The sequence below is a fragment of the Mugil cephalus genome, chromosome 12, assembly GCF_022458985.1.
Source record: "Mugil cephalus isolate CIBA_MC_2020 chromosome 12, CIBA_Mcephalus_1.1, whole genome shotgun sequence".
Lineage (NCBI taxonomy): Eukaryota > Metazoa > Chordata > Actinopteri > Mugiliformes > Mugilidae > Mugil > Mugil cephalus.
In genome coordinates this window covers 24,689,001-24,695,000 of record NC_061781.1, presented here as the reverse complement: position 1 = coordinate 24,695,000, position 6,000 = coordinate 24,689,001, and the positions used below count along the sequence as shown (strand labels likewise).

The 6,000-nt window shown below is 46.5% G+C and overlaps 1 protein-coding gene across 4 annotated transcripts in view; it reads right to left on the bottom strand.

The window, feature by feature from the left end:
* The window catches only part of hecw2a (HECT, C2 and WW domain containing E3 ubiquitin protein ligase 2a), a 44,294-nt gene extending 40,304 nt beyond the window's left edge, over positions 1 to 3,990 (bottom strand). For 2 of the 4 annotated variants that reach the window (XM_047601571.1, XM_047601573.1), the window contains exon 1: positions 3,294 to 3,990. The gene's annotated coding sequence lies outside the window, so the exon portion shown is untranslated. The remainder of the gene's footprint in view (positions 1 to 3,293) is intronic. The other 2 variants (XM_047601574.1, XM_047601572.1) reach the window with 2 other exon arrangements.
* Positions 3,991 to 6,000: the final 2,010 nt, after the last annotated feature.

Here is a 6,000-nt window from a genome sequence, read left to right as displayed (position 1 = left end):
CTAAAAGTCTAAACCTACGAGAGGGAGAAAATACGCGGCTGCTATAAAATACAAACCCCACTGAGCCGTGAACCTACAGACTGGTCCTCCTGCCTACAAGTCACTGCAGCTTCATGACTCATCCTGAGAGAACACAGGTTCCCACGTTGGTGTCAATACTTTCCAGAAAAAGCGCCGCCCCGTCCCGTTCGGGGTGTTTCTGTGAACGCATGGCCCTGGGAGTACGTACGGGATGAGTCACTCCGCGGGAGGGATCCCTACATGAGTCAAATATGGAGTCTGAGGCAGAGGCGCTGATCGATATCGGCCTCTCCACGTTTAAAATGCTGACCTCACTAGAAACGGGAACGTGGCTTTCGTCTCTACTCATTCTGTGGCCATTTTTACTTTGCATTCATGTTAAACTTCATTTTCAATGTAAGTGCAAAGTTCAAGACCAACATCCAGAAAAACTTCTAGAGCTGTTTACACAAGTACAAATATAAAAACGTGCCTCAGTGTCAACGTACTGCAGAGTGACAACACGTTTCTACACAATACAGTCAGACTGAGCAGTGATATGTGTACATCACTCACCATTCACCACACTCAACAATCACATTCAGCAGCCTTAACTTCCGCTCCAGCTCCGGCTGATGAATCAGGTGAACTGAGGTCGTCGTTGTCTGAAATGATGCTGCTGCCGTGTGTAAACAGAGACACGCTACGAGCAGATGTGAGGTCAGAAATCCTGCGGCTAATCTGCTTTTAACCCGAGGTTTACTCTCGTTATAATACTTAAACGTTTCTCCACTAACTAAATAAACGGCCTTGAACGTGTCAGACGGAATATTTAAACCCTGTTGATCCACGTTTGCCAAATGGACCCAAACTTCTGATGCTGTGATAATAAATGAAGACGAAGGCTGAGTTCCTGATGTCATGATCTGCTCGGACGCCGAAACAGTACTGAGTCATCGCCGTTATTAGTCGATTTTATCCCGTACGTCTGCTGTAAGAGCCACTTAATTAAAGGCTATTAATTAAGGGCGTCTACCACATCTATCATCATAACATCTATGAAAGGAGACGTATTCATTTTCTTTTCTAACGCCGATGTTTGCTCGGCCTCGGGGGACGAAGGGGACGGCTGATCTTGTGAGGGGTCGCCATGGTGACCCTCCACACGCCTTTAATGAGCCACTGTGGTCACTTCCATGTGTGCGCTGTGCAACACAGGCCAAAGGAGAAATAAACTCTTGTTATAAGTAGTGTTTTTTTGCATATTTGCGGTGCAGACCAAAGCAAACATCATGTTTTCTAACCGGCTTCTCTTCTCCCTGCGTGATTTCTCACCGTTCTCATCGTGTCTTAATCCAATGCACTTCTTCTATTAAGAGACAAAAAGCTGATGAATTAAGGTTGTGCAAAGGTGCTGCATAGAAATATTGCTGCAGTGTGTGTGCAGGAAGTATTAGTAGATACAACAAAGACTTAAGTGCCAATATTCTGACTATTTTTACCTATAAATTATCCAAAACGCAGTTAAAAAACATAAAATGTGGACATTGTGTACCAGTTTCTGGTCATTAATAGAAACAAGTTTCTGATGGATTATAACCACAGAATCTAATCTAATAGAAGATACTTGGATGAAACATCTTCTCAACAAACTACAAGTCCAGCTGCCTTTTATTTCTCTGGATATAACATGACCCGGATGACTGAGAACCTTCACAGACCTAAAATATATATATATATATATACCTTTTTTTTTTTTAAATCTAATATCAAATATAAAGAAGTGTTTAAGACTTTCCCCATTCACTCATCAGTCTCTCCCACCTGGAAATGACATTAAAGCTTCTCTACGTAATCTGTCCACTCGTGTCAAACTCTGTCAAATGATCTGAATTTATCTCAGATAAAGGAGGCTGAGTATGTTTCCACCAAACCCTGGAAGTATATTCAGGGAGTCAGCTGACCTAATTCTTTGGGAAGGATGTTGCTGAACCTGGACCTGAGCAACCGCAGCAACACTAGATCATAGCACTGACCCCCCCCCCGGCTGGTACAGTAGACACTAGCACTAGGACCTCTCTTCTTACCCTGATGCCCCATCGCTCTGGAACAGGGTCAGTCTGGACTCTTCAGACCACATGACCTTCTTCCACGTCTCCAGAGTCCAGTCTGTTTTTTTCCTGGTTGTCCTCACTGATTAGTGGTTTTCTTAAGGCTCCACAGCTGTTCAGTCCCAGTCCCTTCAGTTCCCTTCACATTGTCTGAGTAGAAAAGCTCTTCCTTTCACTATCAAACATAGTCCTGAGTCCTTCTGCTGCTTTTCTTCCTGGGAGACGATGGTTCCCCACTATATCTTTCCAGTTTTTAATAATGCAGCGTTGGACGGTTCTTAACCCAGTTTTAGTAGTTTCTGCTTCAGTCTCCTTGTCATGTTTCTCTGCCTGATGCAGCCAATGATTTGACCCTTCTCAAACCAACATGAGAAGAAATGAGAAGCTACTCATTGTTGCATCATTTGTGGTTAAATAACTTGTTGCCACCCATGCACTAATTATCCAAAAGGAGGCTCCTACCTATTTTTTTTTACCCAGGCAGTGTACAGATGTATATATATATATAGATATGTATAGGTCTCAGAGGAGATGTTAGCAGAGACACTAGAGGCCCCTTCAGCGGCCAATGTCAATTATGACCACGACATGATCGGATCACAGGTTCGCAGGTGCCCGCGCGCGCTTCACTAGCGGCTGATCACCGATCATCACGCGATTGTAAACACGCTGCCGGCTGAGCGGAACAGACGTGAAGGTAACCCCCTCTGCTCACGGCACAATCGCGTCAGCAAAATCCCGTTACATAACAGTTTGTCTCCCAAGTTTAATCATTCCGAGTGAATCCGTGCGCGTCCGCTCTGCGCACATGACCGAGGCGAGCAGGGCCGCGCAGGAGCCGCACCGCTGTCATCGCTGCGCCCTATTGGATTACTGTGGGGATTCCCTACGTCATTTTTCCTTTTCATGCACCTCTTCCAGAAGACGCATGCATCGAAGCGGCATCGATCAATCCCCCCCTCCCTCCCTCCCTCCCTCCTCCGCCTCCTTGTCAGCGCAAATAAAGCAACAACACAAACCCAAACTCGATGCGCGCAGGCGGCGCTGCGGGTGTTTAATGACCGCTTAGCTGCTATGAGCATCTTCATCATCATCACCGCTGCTGGAAGCCATGAACACCTACACAGCCCCCCCATCCCATCCCATCCCATCCCATCCCCGGCTGAGCGTGTCAGAGCTTACCTTTGGCGCAGAGGTGCGGGATCGGGATGTGGGTGACGGAGGGAGGGAGGGAGGTGGGAGTGAAAGCGGGTGACGGCGCCGCCACCAACACCTGCTCCGTGGGTTACTGCGCGGGGGTATCACGGTTTTAGCTCGTTATCCCTGCAGTCCAAAATGAGGCGAGACGGGCGGGGTGCCGCGCTATGCCCACACCCCCCCTCTCCCCTCTCCCCTCCCCTCTCGGATCCGGGACGGCTTCGGGCTCGGAGTCACGTATCGAGACGGTATCCCTCTAAAAAACCGCTGCGGCGCTGCAGAGGCACCTCGGCTCCTCTTCGGCAGCGGCGCCCAGAGGTGTGCGCATAAAGTCCGCCACCGCACCGCCTCCCTGCGCTCTGCTCCCACCCGCACCCCCCCGCGCACACACACACACACACACACACACACACACACCGCTCAGGGTCTGAAGCCTGCAGCTCACACGGGAATCAGGTCCGTACTCTCCTCCTCTGCATCGCGATACGCTGCAGTTGTCAGGTCCTGCGTCCTCCCAGCAGCTGATGCACTAAATGTGACCGTCCGGAGCATCCGACCCGCTGCCAGTCCTCAAGGAAAAAAAAAAAACGGAGGATGGCGTAGTGTTTGGTTGTTTGCAGTGGAGTGAGTCCTCTCCTGTCTTCTTGTCTTAATGCTCGGGGGCGCGGAGGGATTTATTCTGAGGACCGTGTGTGTCATGTCTGAGATGGAGTTTTATCTAACGCGAGCTACAGTATATACACTGAATATTAATGTGGGAAAATGCAGGGTAGGCGGTGACTTAACACACTGGAAGGGGGGGGGGGGGGGGGGGGGGGGGGGTGCACAGGATTTACTCAACCTGTAGAACAATCACATGCACATAGATGCACACAGTCAACACAAACCACAGGAATTCTCGGTCTTTTCCCAGTTTACAACATTTTTGTTGCAACAAATTCAATCTCAAATGCTTCTGAGTGTTGGTAAATCAGGCCATGAGGCTGTGCAGACTAATAATCTCTATAAGCCTCACAATAGTGTAAATTATAACACACACCAATCAGGCGTAACATTATGACCACTGACAGGAGAAGTAATTAACATTTAAACATCTTCTGCTGGGAAACTTTTGGACCTGGAATTCATTCATGTGGATGCATCTAAAGAGAAATAATATCCTTCCTACTCACCCTCACCTGTATCATTTGTGATTATTGTTGCCATGTTTTTATTTTACCTTTATTTAACTGTTTATTTGGCCGATAAAGGCGACGGCACAAGTCCACAAATAACAACAATCGTGAAGTAAACATCGAAACAGAAATGCAAACTGTTTAGCAGATAAAATGCAGGAGTGATGACTTCAGTAACAATTTAAAAACAATCACAGTCTTTTAGAATAGAGCGAAAGGCCTCAAATGAGAGAAGTTCAGACATTTCGTGTTCAGATTGAAAGATATTCCATGTGGAGGGGCAGAAAAACTAAAAGCTCTTCAGCTGATTCAGTTCAGAGGCGACACTTAAGACGTAGCTGCTTTTAATTCTCTGAGGAAAAGAACAGAAACAGCCGGAAACAAACCAAGTTCAATGACCAGCAGAGACGTCCTGTGTGTGAATCATCTTATGTTCAAAGAAGGACAGCTAGCATTAGCATTAGCATTAGCATTAGCACACAGTGGTAGAGCAGAGTCAAAGGCTGCAGACAGCAACGTGACACAACGTGACCACAATCAAGTACTGGAAGGAAAGAAGCCGACATCAGAAACATACGCGTTCAGAGGGAGAAACATGCCTTCACCCTTAATTGGGAAATTTAACCCCCACCCCATAGCAACGACACTCCCTGATAGCAGCAGCCTGACATAAACACACAAAAAACTCAAACATAACTCAAAAAAGAGTTGACCTGGCCTCCAAATTCACTAGATCCCAAACTGATCAAGTATCTGTGGGATAACGTGTTGGTTGAACCTCCTCCAGATGAGACGTTACCAGACTCATATTCTCATAAGCATCGCAACCTCACGCTGATATAACATAAAAATTAAACACGGCGACACGTCCCATCTGTATTTTCTATTCCAGAGTCGGAGCAGGAAGCTGCACACAGACGTAAAGCCGCACCTCAGGAAGAGTCAAACCTGATTACATGACGGAGAACTCTTCAAAACTGTCCCCCTGAGTCCAGACCAACCAGCAGGACACATTAGTATGATGAGAAGAGTCTGACAGTAGGTTTATCTGAGTGCAACCACTGTATGAGGACAAAAAAACATCACATAGCCAATAAATATTATTAATAAATATTAACATCTTCACCCTATTCTTCCAACCCGTCATACTGTACTACCTTGTGATAACAGGTACTCTATAATTAAATATACTAAGACCCTTATGGATGCAGTATTGTTGCTCTCTAAGCCTGAATTGTTCCCCACTGTATTAGAACTGCTGGTAGAAAAAGTTGTAAACTGGGATTAATAACAGTCTGTGTTCAGAAAGTAACTCAAAGCATCTCTCACCTTCTTGTCTCTTCTTCAGGAAACGTTTTGAACACTTTTACCGTCTCATTGTGCTCCTCAAGTAAGTGATGTGAACTGTCCTTCCACCGCTATCATACGGTTTTATTTCAGCCGTAGTTTACTCCAGCTGCATATCCGTGTGCTCCTCTCTCTGTGAGTGGAACCATGATTCATTCATCCACGTCCAC